Source organism: Mesoplodon bidens (genome assembly GCF_964165515.1).
Source record: "Mesoplodon bidens genome assembly, chromosome: 11".
NCBI lineage: Eukaryota > Metazoa > Chordata > Mammalia > Artiodactyla > Ziphiidae > Mesoplodon > Mesoplodon bidens.
The window spans coordinates 69874938-69887050 of NC_138167.1; the positions used below are offsets into that span (position 1 = coordinate 69874938).

Below are 12113 nucleotides of genomic sequence, written 5' to 3' on the forward strand. Positions count from 1 at the left end.
TCAGCAAAAGACAGGTCTCAAACTTTCAAATCAAGGACATCCACTTTCACCTTAAGAAATGAGGGAAAAAAAGCAAATTAAACTCAAAATAAGCAGAAGAGAGGAAGTAATAAAGGGAAGGGCAGAAATCAGTAAAGTGGAAAGCAGAAGAACAATAGAGAAAACAAATGAGACTGGAAAATGGATTCTAGGCTGGGGAAGAGAAAATACAAACGAGCCTGGAGCAGTCCGTAGTACCAGAAAGTAAGGAGAGTTCTTAACAAAGAGAGAAGGGGGCGAGGGTATGTCAAAGGGACAGATGGATCAGCCTGAAAGCACTCCCAATGGTCAAAGCTGGAGCAAGTCAAGCAACAAACTAAATGACATATTGGATCATAACACAGACTATAAAATAAATATACATGAGTCTGTAATGATATAAATAAATGAATGAATAAATAAATAAATAAGGGAGAAGAGACAAATATGCATTGTAGAAGAATCCCAAATAGTATATGCAGACACCCCTGGCCCCCACCAGGAGGTTGAGCTTAATTCCCACCTCTCCATTTGAGAGTTGGCTAGACTTAGTGACTCAATTCTGAAGAGTAAATTATGGAAAGAGAAGATAGTAAGTGTTGATGTAGAATCCTGACCAATGCTACCTTAACTAAATGATACTACTCACCTCTGATATGCCAGATGAGAAGGACACTTCGCCTTGAGGTATTCTTCCCCTAAATCCATTACTCCAGCCAAATCACGAGAAAATACATCAGACACACCCAAATTGAGGGACCTTCTCCAAAATACCTGACCAGTACTCCTCAAGACTGTCAAGGTAATAAAAAACCAGGGAAGGCTGAAAAGTAGTCACAGACCAGAAGACAGTAACACAACAAAACACACAAAGTGGTATTCCAGAATGGATCCTGGAACAGAAAAAGGACATTAATAGAAAACCTGGAAAATCCAAAGTCTAGAGTTTTGTTAATAGTAATGTATCAGTGTTGGTTTCTTAGATTTGACAAATATACAACAGTAATGTGAGATAGTAATATAAAGGGGACCTGAAACTGGGTGGGTGGGGGGTGTATGAGAACTTTCTGGACTATCTTTGCAAGTTTTCTGTAAGTCTAAAATTACTCCAATTATTTTATTTTCAAAAGGTCATCCTTTGAGAAGATCAATAAAATGGATAAATCTCTAGCTGGACTGATCAGGGAGAAAAAAGGAGAGAAGGCATCAGAAACCAAGCTGCAAAATGCACACACACAAAATTTTGTCTTTGCTATCCATCTGTGTTGACACATATACATCCAGGTAATTTATTTTCATAGCTGTATAGTATTCTATGGTGGCAGTGTACCAAATTTTATTTATTCATTTTCATCACTAGGGGCATTTATTTATTAATTTATTTTTGTCTGCATTGTGTGGCTTGCGGGATCTTTGTTCCCCGACCAGGGATCGAACCTGGGCCACCTGACAGTGGAAGCGCAGGGAAGGCAGTGGACCACCAGGGAAGTCCCACTAGGGCCAGCTATTTATTTATTTATTTATTTATTTTGGGTTTCATTGGGTCTTCGTTGCTGTGCGCGGGCTCCCTCTAGTAGTGGCGAGTGGGGGCTACTCTTTGTTGTGGTGCGTGGGCTTCTCGTTGTGGTGGCTTCTCGTTGTGGAGCACGGGCTTCAGGCGCGTGGGCTTCAGTAGTTGTGGCATGCGGGCTCAGTAGTTGTGGCTCGCGGGCTCTAGAGCACAGGCTCAGCAGTTGTGGCGCACGGGCTTAGTTGGTCTGCGGCATGTGGGATCTTCTCGGACCAGGGATCGAACCCATGTCCCCTGCATTGGCTGGTGGATTCTTAACCACTGCGCCACCAGGGAAGTCCCCACACCGAATTTTTTTAAGACTTTTTTGGGAGGGACTTCCCTGGTGGCACAGTGGTTAAGAATCCACCAGCCAATGCAGGGGACATGGGTTCGATCCCTGGTCCGGGAAGATCCCACATGCCACAGAGCAACTAAGCCTGTGTGCCCTGGAGCCCAAGCGCTGCAACTACTGAGCCCGCTTGCTACAACTACCGAAGCCTGTGCACCGCAACTACTGAAGCCTGCGCGCCTAGAGGCCGTGCTGCACAACAAGAGAAGCCGCCACAATGAGAAGCCCGCGCACCACAAAGAAGAGTAGCGTCCACTCACTGCAACTAGAGCAAGCCCGCATACAGCAAAGAAGACCCAACGCAGCCAAAAGAAAATACTCCCCCCGCCAAAAAAAAAGTCAGTGTGGTGAAGCGTGCACACACATGCATGCACAAGGGCACAAGATTGAGGAACTGGCCCATATTCACGAGGACTAAAAAGATAAAACAGTTGAATGTCATGCATGATCCTGGATTTTCTTTTTGTAGAGATTACATGATTGGGACAGTTGGTGAAATCGAAGTAAGGTCCGTGGAGTAGATAATAGTATTGCGTTTATGTTAATTGCCTGATTTTGATAATTGAACTGTGATTCTATAAGAGCCTGTGCTTGTTTTTTTTGGAAATACACACTGAAGATTTAGGAACAAAGGAGCCTCATGTCTGCCATTTACTCCAGATGCTTCAGAAGACAGTGCACATGCGCTCACATCTGTCGAGAGAGGATACAGCACAAGTGGTACAGGTGATGATGCATGGGGAATTTGGGTGGAGGGAACGTGAGAATTCTTTGTGCTATTCTTGCAACTTTTTTTCTAAATCTGAAATTATGTCAAAATATACTTAGAATGAAAAGACAGTGCTCACTTAGGTTCAGCCATCTCACACCCTGTCCAATCCCTCATTCACACAGTGGCTTTTTCTAAAGCCTGTGATTGCCTGTGAGACATGGAAATGCTGGGGGTGCTCCGGAGATGAATAAACTCCCACCTGACTCTCCTGGGGGCTGCAGAGTGGTGCATGAGGTAGACACACACCCCCTTTCCATCCTGCACAGTGTAACTGGGGTCCTTCATGGTCCTTCTTGGGGGCATAGTGAAGGTGATTTCTTCAGAAGAGTTGATTGAGAAGCAGAAACATGGGTCAGTGTCAATACATTTTCCTTAAAAAATAACGTACACATCAAACTGCCCTTTGTGTAAAGCACTTACATGTGAGTCATCTTATTTAATCCTTAGAACCACCCTCCAAAGTAGACAGTTAATTTAATCGTATACAGATACATCTTATTTATGGGAAAGGAAACTGAAGTTCAGAAGGGTAGTTACTTGCCTCACATCCAACTACAGGTAACTGTACATGCTGATCTCTGAACCTCTAATAATAATGACACAACTCTGGGGTTGGAAGGTGGGGCTGATGAGAAACTTCGGGGAAGCCTATGGCCAAATTGGCCTGCCTGGCTTTGTGCTGTGCGGCGCAGCTGCCTCCGAGCTTTGGGGCTCTCTGAGGCTTTCCTCCGCGTTTCCACTAGAGGGCACTGCTGGCCCAGTTTAGAAGTACTTTCCCTACAACTTAAGTGTGGTCAGAGCAGGAATTGCTATAAAAGCCAAAAAAAGCTTAAGCTTCAGGGTCTCTCACTTGCACAGACCCCTTCTACTTTTGTGCCCAATTTTGCATTTATAATTTTGAATTATTTTTCCACAAGAGGCGTCTCCGAATAAGCTTCAGACCCCCCAAATCTGTACTGACCCCTGCTCACGCAAATACTTTGAGAACTAAGGGCTGGGACCTTTTTTTTTTGGATGTTAGGGGTAGCAGTTAATTAATTAATTAATTAATTTTTGCTGTGTTGGGTCTTCATTTCTGTGCGAGGGCCATCTCCAGTTGTGGCAAGTGGGGGGCCACTCTTCATCGCGGTGCGCGGGCCTCTCACTATCGCGGCCTCTCTTTTTGCGTAGCACAGGCTCCAGACGCGCAGGCTCAGTAGCTGTGGCTCACGGGCCCAGTTGCTCCGCGGCATGTGGGATCCTCCCAGACCAAGGCTCGAACCCGTGTCCCCTGCACCAGCAGGCAGATCCTCAACCACTGCGCCACCAGGGAAGCCCAGGGCTGGGAGCTTTGAGACACTGACACTCGTGAGTAGCACAGAGAATAACTTTCCACGGGACATGGCTGTCCCCTCTTTTGGACTGTGGACCCCCAGAGAGCCGGACTCTGCCCTTTTTGACCTTGATTCCTGGTCTGTAGCCCGCAGTAAGCTGTCTACACATGTCTGTTGAGTGAATAAACGAGGCGCAAACATCGGCCAGTGTCACTGCTTTTATCTTTTCTTCTTTCTCCTCTTTTGTCTCAGTTGCTCAATTTCCAAGGTGGGGGGAGGTGGTCTAGAATTCATCTGAGGCCCCTCCCGGCCAGAGATTTTCTCTAGATTCTCTCCCTATCCTCTCTCCTTTTTTCTCCTCTGCTGCCTCTCATCTGACTTTTAATTTCTCTATTTCTGCCCCCTCCCACCCCTGCCCCCAGCCTGTGCCTTAACATGGCCAGAGCCCCCCTTGGTTCTGCTAACACCCTTGGGGGAGGTCTGGAGTCCTCAGCAGGGTGTGGTTTTCTGGGTTTCTGTGTCTGAGGAGCCAAGGATGATGCTGGGTGGGTAGCGTGGGCAGGGGGATGGGGAGAGGGTCAGCCACCCTTTTCTCAGCACCCACTCAGGCACCAGGAAAGGCTTTGCTCCCTTCCTGCCTGGTCCCCCTCTGCTGCCCCCATTAGCTTCACTTTTCCTCCCACTCTGCCATCCCGGTTTCCAGAGCCACATTAGCCAAGGAAGAGCCAAGGGCTTACATAACAGCCCTCTCTGGTCACTTCTTGGACACCATTTCTGATTTTCCTTCCATTGCTCTGATGGTTCTTTTGCAGTCTCCTTCCTGAGCTTGCCCCTTCAATTTTGGGGTTTTGCAGGGTTGCATGCTCCCTTTTCTGCCTTCCTTGCGCTGCATAGTCTCCCTTGGTAAGCTCATCCACTCCCCAGGTGTCTGTTGTGTGATGCCCCGATGACTCACAAACTCTGCAGCCAAGCACGTCCTCTGAACTCCAGACCCATCTCTGCCATGATATTTCCATTGGCACTTCCAACTCAGGCGTCCAAGGTTTTTATCAGCTTTATTGAGGTATAATTTGTATATAATGTGATTGACCATTTCAAGCGGCCATCTGTCAGTTTTGACAAAGGCACACAAGAGCATAAGCTCTACCATGCTCACGATATAGAACATTTCTGTCACCCCCCCAATTTCCTCATGGCCCCCTTGCCTCCCCCATCTCTGGCCCATGGCGACTACTGATCTGCTTCCTATCCCTGTATTTTGCCTTTTCTGGAATTTCACAGAAATGGCGTACCACAGAATGTGGTCTTTAGTGCCTGGCGCCTTTCACGTATGGTAATGTCTTTGAGATTCACCCATGTTCTGTCTTGCAGCAGTAGTTTGTTCCTTTTTATGACTGAGTAGTATTCTATTGTATGGATATATCATGATTTGTTTATCCACCTACCAGTCAATGAACGAGGCATCTAAAATTAACCTAAAAGTCAGGCAGAGCTGCCTGGGTTTGAATTTAGACTCCGCTACATATCAGCTGTACGATTCTCAGCAAACTGTGTGGCTTTTATGAGCTTCACGTTTCTCAGCTGTACAATCAGGACAATAATGCCTTCCTCATAAGGTTGCTGAGCAGATTAACCGAGCTCACCGATGCCAAGCACGGGGCTGTGTGTCTGGTACTCAGTAGCATCGCCATATGGATGTATTGGACCTTCTTGACCACGTGGGGGCGCAATACACGCTACCGTCTCCCTCATACTGCTGCAGGCGGATCCCACAGCTCTCTGGTTATTTGCAGCTGAGAACTTCAATTCCACATTCTAGTTTGTGCCCTCTTCCCTCCCTGCAGCGCACACTTGACCCGGGGCACCAGGGACCTGCACGGGGCGGGGGATGGGAAGGTTGAGAGCCAAGGGGCCCCCGTGTGGGTTTCTCCGAGGGCCCTGTGGAGGCCTCTCCACGGTCCTGCCCTCTGGCCATCCTCACCACCCGCCCCCGCGTCGTTGCTGACGGTGGGGCTCACAGCTTCTTTCTCCATCCTCTCTCTCCAATTCGTTTCTTCCCCATTGAGTTAGAGGGAAAGTTGGAAAGCCTGCGACATTAACACAGACTCAGCCTCCTTCCTTTCAGGCCACCTGGAGCAGGTACTGGGGTGCTCCCCCCCCAAAGTGCTCACTCGCTGACTTCTGGGGCAGCCCCTGCATCTCTTTGCCCCAGAGCTTTCTACGGGGGCCTTGGCAGGAGTGGCAGACAGAAGTGCAGGGAATCAACAGCCTAGCAGCAGCCCCCAGCTGATGGCTAATGAGTGTTGGTGAATTAACCCCCGTTGTTCCCTTGTCCCTTGATGGGGGATAGCTCTGGGGCTTCTGCTCTTCCCTGACCCCCGTGCTCCCCAGCGGGATTCATCTCCATTGTTCAAGAGGTCCCTTGCTCAAAAACCAAACCCTTTTCACTACCCTCATTTCCCCTGCTCTTTCTCACTGCCCTCCTGGTGTTTCCTGGGATCATCTCTCAAGTGAACCACTTGTCCTTGTGTCAAGGTCTCATTATGGGGGAACCCAAACGGAGACTGAGCCCTAATCTTTGTAAGTGGTTTTCTTGAGGTTGGCTGGGGGAGGGGAGGGGTATGTGGCAGGAAAGGAAAAGTTGCAGCCCTCTCCTCCTAGTTCAAGGCTCTCTTCTCTAATGCATCCCCTTAAATTTAGATATTAGCTCTTCTGCTAATAGAGGCTGGAGGGGCTCTGGGAGGGGGGATGACTGGGGGGCAGAGGTGCTTCTGTCTGCTCTTAGATCCTCCTCCGTGGCTGTGTCACAGCTCTGTTCAGACATAAGAGTATTTGGTGTCCATTGTCCTAAGTTTGGGGGTTTATGTACAACTTCGGGGCAATAGGAGAAAAAACTCATTCATTAGCACAACACACAGTACTTAGGTACAGTACTTAGGTATGAGTTTGCTCGGGCTGCCACACAAAATACCATAGATTGGCTGGCTTAAGGAACAGATATTTATTTCGCGGTATTCTGGAGGCTGGAAGTCCAAGGTCAAGGTGCTGGCCGATTGGATTCCTGGTAAGAACCCTCTCTTTGGCTGGCACCCTTCTCGTTGTGTCCTCATGTGGTAGGGGGACAGCTCTGGTGTCCCTTCCTCTTCTTATAAGCTCACTAGTCTCATCACGAGGGAGCTACCCTCATGACCTCATGTAAACTCAATTACCTCCCAAAGACCCCAGCTCCAAATGCCATCACATTAGGGTTCAACATGCGAATTTTAGGGGGGACCCAATTCAGTTCTTAGCAACTTGTTAAAATGATGAGGGTTTACCTCTGTCCACTAGAATCTGTTTCTACTCCTCTATTCCTTATCTAGGGCAAGACACTCACTCTTCTCATCCTTGATTCCCTCCTCCTCTCCTGTCCAGTCAGGTGTCAGGTCTTATCAGTTCTATCTCCGAAGCATCACCCACATTCCCCCGTCTGTCCCTCTACAGCTTCTCTAGGTCAAGCCCTCATCATTCAGATCAGCTAGGACTGAGAACCAAGAAACTCTGCTGTAGTGGCTTAAAAAGGTAAAGGGTGTGTTGATCATATGCAAAAAGAAGTTGGGGGCAAGGCAGGTCAGGATCAGAATGGAAGCCCAAGGATGTCGTCAGCGACCCTGGCTCCTCCTACTTTTTTTTTTTTTTTTTTTTTTTTTTTTTTTTTTGCGGTACGCGGGCCTCTCACTGCCGTGGCCTCTCCCGCTGCGGAGCACAAGCTCCGGACGCGCAGGCTCAGCGGCCATGGCTCACGGGTCCAGCCGCTCCGCGGCATGTGGGATCTTCCCAGACCGGGGCACGAACCCGCATCCCCTGCATCGGCAGGCGGACTCTCAACCCTGTGCCACCAGGGAAGCCCTCCTCCTACTTTTTCTCTTCCACCATCCTCAGCGTTGGCATTGGTTCTCATGGTCACAAGATAGCTGCTGCTTCTCTGAGCATCACTTGCACATTCTAGGCCATCACTCCTTTTAATTGAGAGCCTTCGTCTTTTTATTTGGGAAGGGGACCCTTCTCTAGAGTCTTCCATCTACGTCTCAAGAACCATGTCACATGACTCCCACGGGTCTCGGGAATCTGGGGAGGTGAGTATTTCACTTTCCAGGCTCTATAGGAGAGGGAGGCAGGGGAAAGGAGAATGCAAACGGCTTTAGGTAGCCAGTCCTGGCGTTTGCTACATCATCCCTCATCCCAGCAGCCTCCTAACTGATCTTTCTGTCTCTGTTCTCACCAGAGTGTTCCCGTTGACAACGTGTCTGTCTTAGGGTCATAAGAAACCATTATATGCAGCAAATCAATTACAGTACAGATGGTAATAATAACAGCCATGACAAATGTCTATTATATGTATACTGGTGTGTTGAACTTTCAGGGCTTGTGAGGTGTCATTCTAAAAGTCACTTTATTATTGTCTCTCCCTGTCCCTCTAACCCTGGCTTTAGAAGAGTTGTCCCTTCCCTGGTGCTGGAGGAAAATTCTGGTGTCCTCATGGGTCTGCGGGTCAGCTGAGGCAAGAGAAACCCCTGTGGTCACTTTAAGATACAAAACAGAACCTTTGTTCGGAAATTGGAATGTACAGTCCAATCTATCAGTCAGCACTTCGGTGTGTTTCCAAGGTAAGATGCCTCCCTCCCCCATCCAGCTGGGCCGACTGCAGATAGGGCTCTGGCTTTGGGAAGGGGATGGTCGTTCTCTTTTTCCCACTGAGAGTTCCTATTTCTGGCTCCTCTGGGGTTGTGGAGCATTGGGTAGGAGGATGTGGAGGGTAGGAGGAAAAGGGGTCAGGAAAGTTCTTATTTGCCTGGTAGTGTCGTCACGTGCCTTCCAGATCTTTGGAGTGGTCGGTGGAGCTGACCTTCTCTTTCAGGCGCCAGATGGATTTTTCTGGGGATCCCACTGCTGCCCTCAACTCCCATTCAATTCCCCCGGACACTTCTGCCTCATCAGCTCCTGGATTTCCCACAATCCACTCCCACAGACCCTTGCAGTTGTTAGAATCCTCCTGACTTGCAAACCCTGGGTCCTTTCCCAGAGGCAGATCCTGAGACGACCTTTGTGTCCACGTGGTTTATTAAGGAGTTGCTCCCCGGAGAGACCTGTGAGCAAGTTGGGAAAGGAGGACAGGGAAGGGGAAGAAGCCTAGCAGCCGCGCGACCTGAGGCGAAGCCCCAGCATCAGTCTGGTTCCATGGGAAGCTCTGGAGTGGACAGTAAACCTCAGAACACTTCCCCGCTCAGAGCTTTGGGCTCTGGGCTTTCTTACTGTCACACCAGACAGTCACTGGCTGAGAGCTGTCTTGGGGGTTGGGGGACGGGTTGGAGACTGGGGGCGGGAGGTGGACTGCAGAGTTGCAAAGTCACTCCAGTAGCCCAAGGGCAGGCTTCCAAAGAGAGTTTACAGGTGTAGCCTTGAGGATCAAAGCACCTAGAAGCTGGGTGATGGGCACACAGGACAGGTAAGAGCCATCTAAGGGAATATGAGCAGGGCACCAGCAATGTCCCCAATACCATCCCTACTAGGCTGGTTTTATTTTATTTCCCAAGCTGGTTTTTCCAGCCATCAGCCCCCTTGTTTATCCTCGTAGCTGAAATCTTCTTGGCATTTCACCTCCCAAACTCCCTTCCTAGAGGCTGAACCCCGTTGCAGGAGGAAAAGCACGTTGTGAGCATCTCTCTGCCTGAGGCCACCCCTCACCCCTTCCCTTCTCCCGACCTCCCTCACAGCTCATCACCATCCGTGTAAACTTGGATGTACACTTTGTGTATTTCCGTAACGTTGTCAGCTGCCCGTAGAGCATCTAGAGTATTTTCGCCCATTTTGGAGTGCTGGTGACTCAACTTATAGCAATTTATTCCACAAAAGCAGACAATAACTCAACTGGCAGGAGGGGGAAAATAACCCTACCAACCCACCACAGTCTGTCCGCGTTGGAAATCAAAATGGTAATGCATGGAATAGATTACTGCAAGTAATAGGCTTGGTTGGCAGACGTGCGAGCTGAGTTAAATGCCTTTTAAGTAAATCTCAGCGTGAGTTATCTGTTCACTCAGACGTGTGTGCATGGAGACAGAGGGAGGCCATGTGGACAGACGGCACATGCTGTAACTTTCATTATCCCACACTGAGGTTCTTTGTTAATAACCACAGTCAAAGGCACTGCAGATTTTCTGATCTCTGTGACAGGTGGCTACCAGTGTGAGGTTGAGGCATTCATTCATTCATTTGTTCATTCATTCCCCAAGCCATTGTGAGGCCCAGGATGCACCAGGCATTGTGCTGGGCATTGGAGTCATAGAGATGCAGAGATGGGTCGACAAGGTCCCAGCCCCTGCTGAGCTCACAGTCTGGTGGGAGGAGACAAAGTGATAAACAGGGCAGGTGATCAGGTGTTCACGTGCTATGAGATTGGGCATGGTCTGGAGCTTGCTCTGGAGAGTGACAAGCTCTGGAGTCAGACTGCCAGGGTTCGAATCTGGGCCCTGCCACTTACTTGGGCAAGGTGCTTACCCTCAGTTTCCTCATCTGCAAAGTGGATAGAAATAGTGCCTATTTGATAAAGTGGATAGAAATAGTGGATGGGAGGAGTAAATGACACATGCATGGCAGAGTGCCTGGTTACACTTGGTGCTTAATAAATGTTTTTTTGTTGCTGTCGTGATTACTGACATCTGTACAGGGCCAGCGTAAGGAGGGTTGGGAACGTTTTGTTGGAGAGGGTGATGCTTGTTCAGAGATGTGAGCGGTGCTGGCGCACCTAAGCCAGGAAAGGGACCTAAGTACAGGGAAGTAGGATGAGCAAAGTTCAGAGTGAGGGGCAGGTGACAGGGGCACATTAAGCAGGTGCTGGTATCTTTCTTAGTCTGCTCTGGCTGCCAGAGCAATGGACCACAGACTGGTGGCTTGAACAACGATTATTTTCACACAGGTCTGGAAGCTAGAAGTCAATGATCAAGGTTCTGGCTGATTTGGTTTCTTAATGAGGGCTCTCTTGCTGGCTTGCAGACGGCTGCATTCTTGCTATATCCTCACATGGGCTTTTCTCTGTGCAGGTGTGGGGAGGGGAGAGAGAGAGAGACGTAGAGAGAGAGACAGAGAAAGAGAGGGAGAGGAAGGGCGGGAGGGAGAGAAAGAGAGAAAGAGAGAGAGGGAGAGATCCTTGGTGTCTCTTCCTTTTCTTATAAAGGACACTAGTCCTATAGGATTAAGGCCCCACCCTTATGACCTAATTTAACCTTAATTACCCCCCTAAAGGCCCCATCTCCAAATACAGTCACATTGGGCGTTAGGGCTTCAACATGTGAATTTTGGAGAACACAAACATTTAGTCCATAACAGAGTCATTGGAAAACTGGATCTGAGAATCATGTTTCTCTATTTATTAGCGGTGTGACCCTGGGATCTATAAAATTAGGCCAATTATAGCTAACTCTTGGGACTTTTGCATGAATTAATTCAGGTAATATTCTGTATTGAAGTGGAAGAAAATGTTGAAGGCTGTGGTTCCTTAGTGGAATGATGGAGCAGCATCTGGCTCCCAGAACAATGCAAGGGCAAGAGTATTTCCCATGCCCACCAGTGGAGAGGTCATCCAATCCAGTGGCCCACTGACCCTCTGGGAAGTCAGAGTGAATCTAACTTCTGTTGCAAATCCATCCGAGAGTTCCTCTCCTGCTGCTTTGGACAACCCATGCTGCATGAGCTACTGGGGCCTTTTGTATCACAAGGTGCTGGACCTGTCACTGCCTATTAAAACCACACACAACAAATCTTCTCATTGGTCCTTTCTCCATTCCTGCCTTCTTCCTTAGCTAGGCCATGAAAAAAACACAGAAAGGAAATTTGGACAATCTAACAAGACCAGACAACAAGTTGACTGTAGATCAGTGAACCTCAGGAATTACTTTTAAGTTTGCTGTATGTCGAGCTAATTCTATGGTGTTCACATTTTGCATAAGACTGGCATCTCAAAGATATCATTGCCGATTGACTAATGCTATGGTCTCCTATCATGTTAAAAACATCATCACTCATATAAATTGTAGGCCACTTTTTATCTGTTTTCAAGAGGAATCTCATGCA

General features: G+C 48.5%; 2 long non-coding RNA genes across 3 annotated transcripts in view; both read left to right on the forward strand.

Annotated features, from left to right (window-relative positions):
* LOC308624893 overlaps window positions 1-12113 on the forward strand; it is an 89833-nt gene that overhangs the window by 12772 nt on the left and 64948 nt on the right. For both annotated transcript variants that reach the window (XR_014017012.1, XR_014017013.1), the window contains exons 2-3: window positions 1149-1302; window positions 2539-2645. This is a non-coding gene — a long non-coding RNA (uncharacterized lncRNA). The remainder of the gene's footprint in view (window positions 1-1148; window positions 1303-2538; window positions 2646-12113) is intronic.
* Window positions 8272-9257, forward strand: LOC308624894. The gene is made up of 3 exons (XR_014017014.1): window positions 8272-8346; window positions 8477-8650; window positions 8902-9257. It is a non-coding gene; the product is annotated as an uncharacterized lncRNA (long non-coding RNA).